Below are 11,693 nucleotides of genomic sequence, written 5' to 3' on the forward strand. Positions count from 1 at the left end.
TTGATGTCAGTGTACAGTCTAACTACAAGAATAAGGTTTGCGGTCTCTGTGGGAACTATAATGGTAATACCACTGATGATTTCACAACACAAACTGGCAACATTGTAAGTGCAGTGAACGCTCATATGCATATATATCATACATATGTAAACAGTAACGTAACCACAACTATAAACATTCGTAAGGTAAGATGAAATGGATACAGCTACATTGAAATTAACCAGTGAAATTGGCTGATAAACAATATGTGTCATTTCAGGAGGGATCTGAACTTGCATTTGGTAATAGCTGGGCTAAAGAACCCCAAGATGATCGTTATCCTAGATGTCAACCAATAACAAGTACAGCTGACCCATGTTCAACACTTGATTTAGATATCATTAGTGCTGCACAAGTCAATTGCTCTATCATAACAAACGTTAATGGTAATTGAACCTATCTTTTTCCAAGGACAAAAGTTTTATAGGGGAGGGGTGTTATAAATTAAATTAAGGGAATAATTATTTTGATAATGGTGTTCAATTCGTAGTAAATATGTGTATTTACACAGTGACTCCTTGTGAACACTTTGCTACAGTTGGGTCATTTAATAACAGTCATTTGCATGTTCTCACAATATATTATTAAAACACGAGCCCGCTGTGACACTAGATATAATTTTCATCGATCAACGTCAATACTCACCCGTATAATTTCTGAGTCTAATGATTACACCTCGTTCATTACCGTTGCTAAGTAGGTGCGGTTTTGTTTGTCGTACAGCAATCACCGACCTTGAGACTCAACACAGCACTGATGCACAAGCTGATGCTAACTTAATCGTCAACTCAAGTTGAAGATCACTTGTATTCATTAATTCTATCCAAATATTCTAACATGTACCGGGTTAAACACACAACTCAAGAACATTCGTGGATGCCTTCATGTTTCTTCATGTTATTTTGTAACCAGTAGTACAAACTTAAACTATATATATCTATACTTTTGTATATACATATACACACACATATATAAACATATATAAGTTAGGGGAATATGCAGGTGTACACAGTTCAATTGTACTGACATTCTTATCTCCTAAACTTCAGGACCATTTGCGGGTTGCCATTCTCGTATAGCACCTCGGCGATATGCCGATGACTGTATCTACGATATATGCGCTGACCCAGACCAAGGTTACCGGGTTGTTTGCGATATGGTAGCATCGTATGCGTTAATGTGCCGTAGTAACTACATCGGCATAGGAGACTGGCGCACGATCGCTGAATGCCGTAAGTATTCGTCCTTCAGTCGATTTCCCCACAAAATAATCCATTCATTAACTATCCCAAATGTGAGGTTTATATATGTTATCTGATAATCACACACTCTGTTCTATAAACGGGCATATTGTTAACACTAGAAGTTGGAAGATGAGTCGCTGGTCGTGTGTTCTTTTATCTCCTCTATTGTTCTAGTAACAAATAGGAAGTGTAAATTTAATTGTTGATAATCAAGGGTTTTACTTTATTAACTATTTGTGTTTGTTTTCTTATTTGTTTTCTCCAATTATAAATTCAGTTGTAAATGTCAAAATTAGAAAACAATTCATGTGGGAATAAAACTGCCCCAATAATATCTGAACAATAAGCCGAGCAAAGAAATGTAATGTGTAGCTAATAATTCAATTAATAATCGAACACATTATTGTGCATTGTATTGTTACAGCTCTCGCATGTCCCACTGATAGTGTGTACAATCATCGCGTATCAGCGTGTACGCCCACGTGTGGAAATAAGCAAGCCAATCCACTCACTTGTGAGTACCCGGATATTGAATCATGTGAATGCCTAGATGGAAAGCTTCTAGATGGTGACAAATGTGTAAGCCCTAGCGAATGTGGCTGTTTCGAAGATGGGCTGCACGTGTCCGTAAGTATCAGTCATTGTACACTCTGATATCACCATTTGTTGCTTAGTTATATTTTTCCACTTTTTTTCTCTAGAGATACACCTTCAGCTGCTCTACTATAATTTGATGTATATGTTTGGTACTTTAGGTCGGTGGTACAATCCCAACTATGTATTGTAATGAGACATGTACATGTGAAGCAAACAACACTATTACATGCATTCCATCGAAATGTGACGAGAAGTCATTTTGTGGTCTACAATATGGTGTTCAGGGTTGTCACTGTATCAGTGGTTATGAAGGTACTGGTATAACTTGCCAAGGTGAGGCATCAGTTTTATGATCATGTACAATTCGATGGTTCTGTCATATTAACATTTGACTAAAATGACAGCCTGCTTAAATTAATATAATATTTGAGTAATATATCTTGCACAATAACAATATCAGAAGGAAGTTTCAGATGCTTATGACCTCGTTTATATATATTGGCCGACGTGATTAAAATGTTACTTTTAAATAGAACCTGCCAAGTCCAATACAGATACATTTTTGAACTAAAAGTTGCATTGATTACGTTTTCAATAATGTTGTTTGACGGGGAGGGTATGGTCAGAAATACCTGCTTGGTTTGTCAGACGTTGATGTTATTATATTGATTGAATTTTAACAATTACTTTTATTACATGATGTTTTGAAGATATCAACGAATGCGAAAGTAATCCTTGTATCCAAGGCAACTGTATCAATTTGGAAAATGCCTTTGCTTGTAACTGCTCCGCTGGCTTCACCGGAGATTTCTGCCAGGTCTATGACGAGTGTTATGCTGATCCATGTGAAAACGGAGCCACCTGTGTTGACTTGGAAAATGCCTATCAGTGTTTGTGTGTTGATGGATATGAAGGTACCGACTGTGAAAAAGGTAAGTGGTGTTTTCGCATTTTCCATATTCCATATTCCCTGCTCATGACCCTAACCTAGTTATTTATTCGTAGATATATCATTGAATCATTTTTTAGACTCGTACACAAATATTCTATATTTTAACGAAAAGTATAATAAAAGTGTGGTTTTTGATTTTCAGAGATAAATCTATGCGATAGTGACCCTTGCCAAAATGGAGCAAATTGTACAAGTTTTTTCAATGGGTTCAATTGCACATGTACATCGGGTTTCAATGGTTCATTCTGTGAAATTGGTAAGTATGTCACACACTTTGTTCACATTAGAAGACAGATATGTGATTGCATTATGCATTATACAAGTTTAATTGAATTTTTTTCATGCAGATATCGATGAATGTGCAAGTAATCCATGCCAAAATGGAGGAACGTGCTATGACAAGGAAAACGAGTTTATCTGTCAATGTAAACCCCAATACACTGGCGTCACCTGTGCGGATGGTTAGTAAATATCATATTCTTGGACTTAATTACTGTATATCACATGCCCATTACCAAGCAAATGATATAAATGGTTTCAATTAGAGGCATCTTTGTCATATCGCTGTATTGCGATACATTTGCGAACCGCAGCGAACAATTCAATATAACGCCCGGCGACAAATATCTGCTGACGTTTTGGGATTACCGCTTCGAACATATAAGTTAAAATTGACGTATATAAGACACCCTGGGTATGGGAAAGTTATTTCATCAATAATATTCCATTTGCAGTTACCCATACATATAGTATGCTAAGTGTAAATATACACACCAATTATGTGATTATATATTAACTTTGCAGATGTTCAAGGACTTTGTCAAACGCAGCCCTGCTTCAATGGTGCCACATGCATTGATTTTGTCAACTTTAGGTTTTGTCGTTGTGTGGCTGGTTATTCTGGCATTGACTGCAATGTAGGTGAGTGTTACATTTTCTTGCAGTTTCGCAGTTGTTATCAGATAGATGAAGCCTGGTTGTAATTTCGATTTATCTATTACTATTATGTTTTTTTTCTAAGATGTGAACGAGTGTGGGAGTGATCCTTGTCAGAATAACGGCAGCTGCACGGACTTGGTTAATGGATATAACTGTACTTGTCCAGTGGGTTTTACTGGAGTCAATTGCGAACGAGGTCAGTAGGCTAGGTCATTGTAGAATAAACTGTAGTATGTATGATCATTTCAGTTGAAAGATTGAATAAGTTCACTTTATTTGTTATTATGTACATCCAATCACATTTATTAAAGCGGGAGAGTCGTCACCTACGCATGCGTCAGGTGGCCATAGTGTGTCATTGTTTACAAACAAGCGTCTACCCACGAGCCTTTGCATTATTAGCGCGTGTTGTTATCATCGCTCTGGACTCAATTCCCGCGCGTGCGCAGGTGACGACCCTCCCGCTTTAATATAGCTGTTGTATAACACAAAAATGGCATCGCCTGGTGTATTATAAGTTGATTTTAATTTATTTCAATACGCAATGAATTGTTGATATATATGTTTAAGAGGTAGTAGCTTTGCGAAGTGCTAAAGGGCGGTAGTCATCGCGCCACGCATGCGCGAGATATGTGGGTCTCTTATAAACAAAGATGGCGACTTTGACTGTTGGCAGATCAACGAGTACAAACTGAGACGTTACAAAATTTTAATTAATAGGTATGTTTTTAGGTGAAGGTATCGAAGTAGTCACTGGCGGTAATTAGTGCAAGTCGCGCCCAGGTCAAACCTCATACTTTCTATTAGAAGAGCGCACTGGATTGTATGAAAACCAATGTTTAGCAACACAAATGACACACAAGCGCAGCGCGGCGCGGCGACCACCGCTCTTTAAAAATACTAGTACTCTTTTTAATTAAACTAGTATACATGAAACATACTAATACAGAATAATGGCACATTGGTTTAATTGATATTCAAAAGATTGTAATTAGGACTGAATTTGTAATTCATATGGCAATGTTAATTTACAGATATTGGTGACATTGTGGTGGTCAACGTCACTGTTGTTCAGAAATGCAGCCTGTCAGCCAGTATTACATGGGTACTCACAGATGTCGTCACATGGGTACAGGTAAAATACAGAGAAGAAGGAAGTACCGATTGGATCACTGCTGGTACAATTGCTGGAAATCAACGGTTATTCGTTCTGCTTGGATTAAATCCAGTCACGACAAACGAAATTGACATTATCGCAATGAGAAATAGCGGGAGTTATGGGTTTGCGGAAATAACAACAGTTGACACATGTATAAGTGGATATTATGGCTTAGATTGTAACAGTGGTGAGTTCAAATTATGGCGTTTTTCTTATGGATGGTATGCTACCGCAACTGGCTACCCTGTACATTTTGTATATATTTATTTATTTGATATTCATATATGTTGTATTTTTTTTAAGATAATTCGCAAGGGCCTTTCGATGTGCAAGTAACATATTCAACAACGACTACGTTAACCATATCTTGGTCGATTTTAATATCACTGGAGAATACTGTACAAGAATATGTGATTCAGTACAGACAATTGGGTTCCATTGAATGGTGGAATGGGACAGTAGTAGACTCCACTCTTCGTAATGGCCTGTTCACCGGTTTGGAACCTGACTCGTACTACCAGGTTCGGGTTATAGCAAACTTCAACGATGGTACCCACGTGCCGTCATCTGGTTGTATTGATACCCTTCATACATGTGATGGTAGAAGAGAAGGACCCAACTGTGAACACGGTAAGTACTTATACTGAGTATTTAATTCCTTTCAACGACCGGTATATAATTGTTCAACTAGACTGATTAAAATAACTGTCATTTCACTACACGGTGATCAATTCATCTGAACATTTAAGAGAAATATTTTGTGTGGAGCGCATACCAAATCGACACAAACTGATAATATATAGGCCACTGTGACATTTGCTGTATCACGATTTGAATTAATTTAATCTTCTTAATCTCATAAATATGAAACACTCGTCGTAAATAAACAGGTTTAAAAATACACTAATGACATGATTATCTTGCATTGTCCAGTACACTGTGTTAATATATAAGATCTGATGCTATAACCATTACGATATTGTATACTGCAGTATTGGTCGCATTGACGTATGTTGTGGATGTATGTTATACGTTATTAAATGTGACACTGTATTTTACCTGTAGAATATTCCATATGTTCTGGTTGGGGTGATCCACATTATACGACATTTGATGGCATGAAGTATGATTTCCAGGGAGATTGTACATACACTCTGGTAACAAACTGTGTGGAAGAAGATGACATTGCAACATTTGAAGTTACGGCTGACAACAGAAAGAACCACCCAGACGACAACGTTTCATTCACGCGAGAAGTCACTGTGACTATCGGGACTATGGTAAGTGCAATAGGTCAAACGGCGCTGTCTCACTTTTTTGTATATCACATTAACACATATAAACCCGAGCGAACATCACATGTTTGCAATGCCTCCTTACTCATATTGTTCTGCAAAAAATGTATCCTTTTATCAATCAACGTATTCCTGTATGTTGGAACAAATACAGCTTCGAAGAATTAAATACTTCAATATATAATATTTCTGAAGCCATGATAAATACGTATATCCCAGTACTACAATGATTGCAATATATTCCACTTGTATATTTAGACTGTTGCCATGCAATCTGACGGAGTAGTGCACGTGAACGGTGTAGAGGTAAACCTGCCCTGCCAGCCTTCTGATGGCATCGTAATTATGAGAAGTGGTTTACTTGTGGTGAGTATAACAACAAAACATGAAGACATTCTTCAGTCTTCGTGACCATTTGAGATAATATCGATATCACTCTGCAAAGATCGTAACACTAATTGCATTGGCTCATAATCTTATAAGAATACATTGCATATATCTATGCTGAAATTGGAGTAGCTTACATATTTGTTGGTATTGTATTTATTAACAATAGACCATTTTCCGTTCACTGCGAGAATCACGCGTTATGCGTGAAATCGAACGTAAAAACAGGACAAACAAAGGTCATAGCGTCGTAGTCGCGTCAAACATCGCGTGGGATTCGACAAACGCGAAAGTATTTCGGGGACATTTCCATGCTTAATAATGTGCTGTCCACATTTGATGATAGGCAATTTCGATTAAGTAAGGGTATTCGGAAGCAATATTCCTCTGTCGAAGATCGGCCGGTCGATGTGAGTTACGAAATAAAGAAATTCTAGTTCAAAATCAAATCGTTCGATTTTTGCGGTAGACGTTCGACGCGCGTTTTTCATACATCTCGCGAGATCTCGCAATTGTACGGAAAATCCCCTATTGAACGATTTTTTTGCAGAACCTGGTTACAGATATCGGGCTATCAGTCAAGTATGATGGAAATGAACGATTTGAAGTGAAGCTACCAACTTCATTCATGAATAAAACATGTGGACTTTGTGGAAACTTTGATGGACTTCCTGACATAGAGTTTACACCAAACGGCACATTGGTAAGTTAATAATTGCACTGGGAAGGGTCATTCCGGATGAGCATTTATAGGTTAGCACTTTAAAGAATAATGTTATGCATCTGATTCCAGACTGCTGTTGGCGCAATGTTTGGGAACAGCTGGGTTAGTGACAACTCATCTGACTGCGATTCCAATGTAGGGGATATTACACCTTGTGCGAATACAGAAGCAAACATGGCTGCCGTCAAATCTATGTGTAGTATACTGAATGAAACGACAGGTATTTTACGTTAATATAATATCACGTCGTTAATATAATATCACTATGAATAATATAATAGAGTAATATAAGTATTTCACGTGTCATGTCTTATAAAAGTTTATAAATGAGTCATTTTCCGATTAGGGCCATTCGCTGACTGTCATTCTAAGCTTCCGCCGGAATCATACTATGAGACATGTGAATACGACCTATGTGCTATGTGGCCGGATGTCTCGATGAAGTGTGACGTCATTGAACTATACGCTGCTGACTGTGCTGCTTTAGGTGTTATAGCTGACAGCTGGAGAACGTCTGAATTTTGTCGTAAGTATACACAGTTAACTACATTGCTGAAAAGACAAGTGAATTAATGCATAACATGTCTGACGTCATACATATATGTGTATATTTTTTTTAGCATTGAGCTGTCCTCTGCACTCAACGTACAGTGCGTGTGTGACATGCCCACAGTCCTGTGCTGATTCATACGCTCTCCAGTCGTGCGCACATGTCTGTTCAGAAGGATGCCTGTGCGATGAAGGATACCTATTGGAGGGAGATACATGCGTGGTGCCCGACACGTGCGGATGTGTCGATGAAGGCTATTATTATAAGGTATATTATTCTGTAATCATGTGTGTGCGTGTAAATGATGGTCAATCCAATCATTACGCAGCAGTAGATAGCTTGTTGCATGAAACTTTTGATTTGACCTTCTTGATCACGATGGGTAAATTAGAGTTAAAATAAAAAACAAGGAGATTTGTGTATAAGTTTATATCAATCACAAATTATTTATTGACACAATCAAAAGAAATGAATTTGTTCGGCACCACAATGTTTTATCTATCATCATTTAACATTGCACTGCGTCAGACGTGCATGTGGTAAGCTAAATACGATCACATTGATTTACTCAAATTAGATCTGATATTGCCATAGAACATGTTTAGCGTGATGGGTGATGAGTGATTTGTTATGAGTCACAATGGAATGTACGCTTGACCGAGTAATTTGCATTTATTTAATATTTATAAGCTATTAAAATGTTGACAAGCGACGATGTTGACAATTACAAAACGGTATTGTATGAAGATGCACATTATTACAATGTATTCCTTGAGTGTTTCTATGGTAACTTATATAAATTATTACCTTATTTACATAGGTTGGAGAAGAGTATGTAGATGCGAGTTGCAGCAGACGATGTTCCTGCAATTCCGGTGGTACAATAAAGTGTGAAGACATAAAATGCCACACAAACGCCATCTGCCAGATTCGTGATGCAAGCAGAAACTGTTTCTGTAAAGATGGTTATATTGGAAACGGTATAGAGTGTGTGAATGGTAGGTATTGTTCAAATTAAAATAACTACAGTGAATGAAAATCATCCCAAAATAATATTCATCCTTCATTGTACTTAGTTAACGTTTGTTTATCAACATTTCAGATATCCCATACGACGTACAAGAGGTACAAGTAAGCAGTATTGGCATCACTGTTACCTGGAAACTCGATTTCATAGCATCTAGAACAATTGTCCGATATCGAAAAGAAGCAAATGATGAATGGACAGAGATGGACCCCATAATGTCCGATCAGTTAATTATATTTCTTCAAATGCTGGATAGTGAGACTACCTACGCAATTCAAATCCTTGTGCGCCGATTGGATGGGTCAATTGGCGGAAGTGATGTTATATCAGTCACAACATGTGCCTATGGATTCGAAGGCATAGGTTGTTCAAGAAGTAAGCGATCATGGCAGGCAGAATTTTGAACAAAGTAAATTAATACTATAAAATAAAAACAGGTTGTCAGTTTCATTTTGTACATAACTTATTAACTTGTTTTCTCTATGCAGATATGCGAACAGAAGGCGCCTTCAATTTATTGATTGAAACATCTACTTCCACCGCGATATCATTCTCGTGGACAATCGAAAACCTAGTTTTACAAAGCTTGGTTATCCAGTACAGAACAAGAGGGGTTATTGAGTGGTCAGATGCTACATCTATCACTGACATTTCCATCACAAGCTACGTCTTACACTCACTTCAAGTTAACACGTACTACGAAGTTCAACTTGTGGCAGTATTTAATTCTGTAACGGTGATAGCTGGCGTAACGTACGTAGTAAGAACATGTGCTGCCCGCCACAGTGGTCCAAATTGTCAAAGTTGTAAGTAATCTGCTAATGCAACACGTTAGTATGCCATTCCCATACTGCCAGCATCTCACGATTGCCAGCTCATTTCCAAGACTATATGTTATAACATAGTTCATCTACGTACATTCAAGTTCAGAATCAAAGATAAATTGTGGGTGACAGCGCACTTTGATTAAATTCGCCTTGATTACCGTGCTATTATTTCTGAGCAATTAGTGCTTGTAGGAAAAGTGAAAAGTTTATTGTTCATCAACTTTGACTTTAAATAATATTGTCTCTATTCTTTTAAAACTTTCTAAATCTTCAATGTTGCGAAACGAAGTTCATTGAAGAAGGTATGACACAACACAATATAATGTAAAACAGTGAAATAAAATAAAATATACACTACACTACACTACGTTACATTACACTACACTACACTACACTACATTATTATAATATTATTATTGTAATAATTAACCATATATTAACAGCGTATGCCGTGTGTGCAGCATATGGAGATCCACATTATATTACTTTTGATGGCTTAGCTTATGATTTCCAAGGAGAATGCGATTACATACTGGCCAAGGACTGTCAGCAAGATCCAATGGTCCCCATGCTGCCTTTATTTGATATTGTCGCCCAGAACAGAAAACTGGACACGAATGCTAGAGTGACTTATACAAGAGAAGTTACCATGAATCTCTTTGGCGTGGTAGGTATAAATTATTAAATATTGCTATTGGTATGGTGCATACGACATCTTGGTACAAAGGCAGTGGCACGAAATTTTGCATGGGGGGGGGGTTGCTAACCAACCGTGCGTCGAAGGCGCGACCTTCCTAGGGATTCGGGAGCATGCTCCCCCTTAAATATTTTGAAATCTAGACTCTTTGAAACGCTATTTCCTGCATTTTGAGGGACAAATTTTGCTGACACAAAAGGTTTCAGCCGTGTGTTAATTATAGCCAACTCAATTTGCATTACATTATATTCTACGTGTAGTGTTTATTACTACTACTTAACTACAATATATTTTACGTATAGGATTTGGCACTAATGATAGGCGGCGAGGTTCGTATATCAGGAGTCCGCGTCAATCTCCCTGTGTTAGTCAGTATCAATGTTACTGGGTATGCTGGACTTGACAGGGTTTATGATGTATACCTCTACCATATGGGTATATATATTGTAAGTATGGGTCACATTAAGTTCCTGCTACATATAATACGATTATATATTGTGATTAACTTCTGATTTCACTCACAAGCAAATTGTTTACTATGTGTTCACAATAGGTGCACGGATACTATGTCGTCACATTAAATATAGTCGAAATATCATTTGGATGAATGTGCATTTGTTCAATTGCAATGGTCTGTGTCGTATCTTCCCAGATTGTATTTGTGTAACACGTCATTATTGCATAATATTCTTTAGGTTTTAGAGACAGACTTCGGTGTTGCTGTTGCATGGGATACTGAAAGTGTCGCCTTAATAAAAATGCCGTCTAGTTTTTGGAATGCAACCTGTGGATTGTGTGGCAACTACGATTCCGAACCGATGAACGATCCAGCAACGCCAAATGGAGATATAGTATGTATTTTTTATCTTTCTCAATGGTCAATATTTAATTATTGTGTAAATAATACAGACAATATTTAAATGACATGCCGTACATTTTCTTGTACATCTCGTGCTACAGATTTCCATATCGGATGTATTAGACTTGGTTATAGATAAATAGATAAATTTTAACATTGAATTTTGGTTAACAGGTTTCTTCTGCAGCCGAGTTTGGAGACAGTTGGGTTTACAACAGACTGCAGTGCTCGGCCGAAACTGACGACGTGGAAGCCTGTGATGGCGTTGACGAAGCCACCAAGAATGAAGCTATGGACATTTGTTCAATATTGACAAATGTTACTGGTAGGTTATCTAATTAACATAATATATGCCAAACCTAATCACGTATAAGTGTTTATTATGAGTGACCCAGGT

The 11,693-nt window shown here is 37.5% G+C and overlaps 2 long non-coding RNA genes across 2 annotated transcripts; both read left to right on the forward strand.

Moving 5' to 3' along the window:
- Positions 1 to 2,138: 2,138 nt before the first annotated feature.
- Positions 2,139 to 3,038, forward strand: LOC144347589 (uncharacterized). Its single transcript, XR_013419700.2, has 3 exons — positions 2,139 to 2,213; positions 2,591 to 2,812; positions 2,975 to 3,038. It is a non-coding gene; the product is annotated as an uncharacterized LOC144347589 (long non-coding RNA).
- Positions 3,039 to 3,668: 630 nt separating this feature from the next.
- LOC144347590 (uncharacterized) lies at positions 3,669 to 4,892 on the forward strand. The gene is made up of 3 exons (XR_013419701.2): positions 3,669 to 3,753; positions 3,854 to 3,967; positions 4,806 to 4,892. It is a non-coding gene; the product is annotated as an uncharacterized LOC144347590 (long non-coding RNA).
- Positions 4,893 to 11,693: the final 6,801 nt, after the last annotated feature.

Source organism: Saccoglossus kowalevskii, chromosome 16, assembly GCF_978046115.1.
Source record: "Saccoglossus kowalevskii chromosome 16, keSacKowa6.1, whole genome shotgun sequence".
NCBI lineage: Eukaryota > Metazoa > Hemichordata > Enteropneusta > Harrimaniidae > Saccoglossus > Saccoglossus kowalevskii.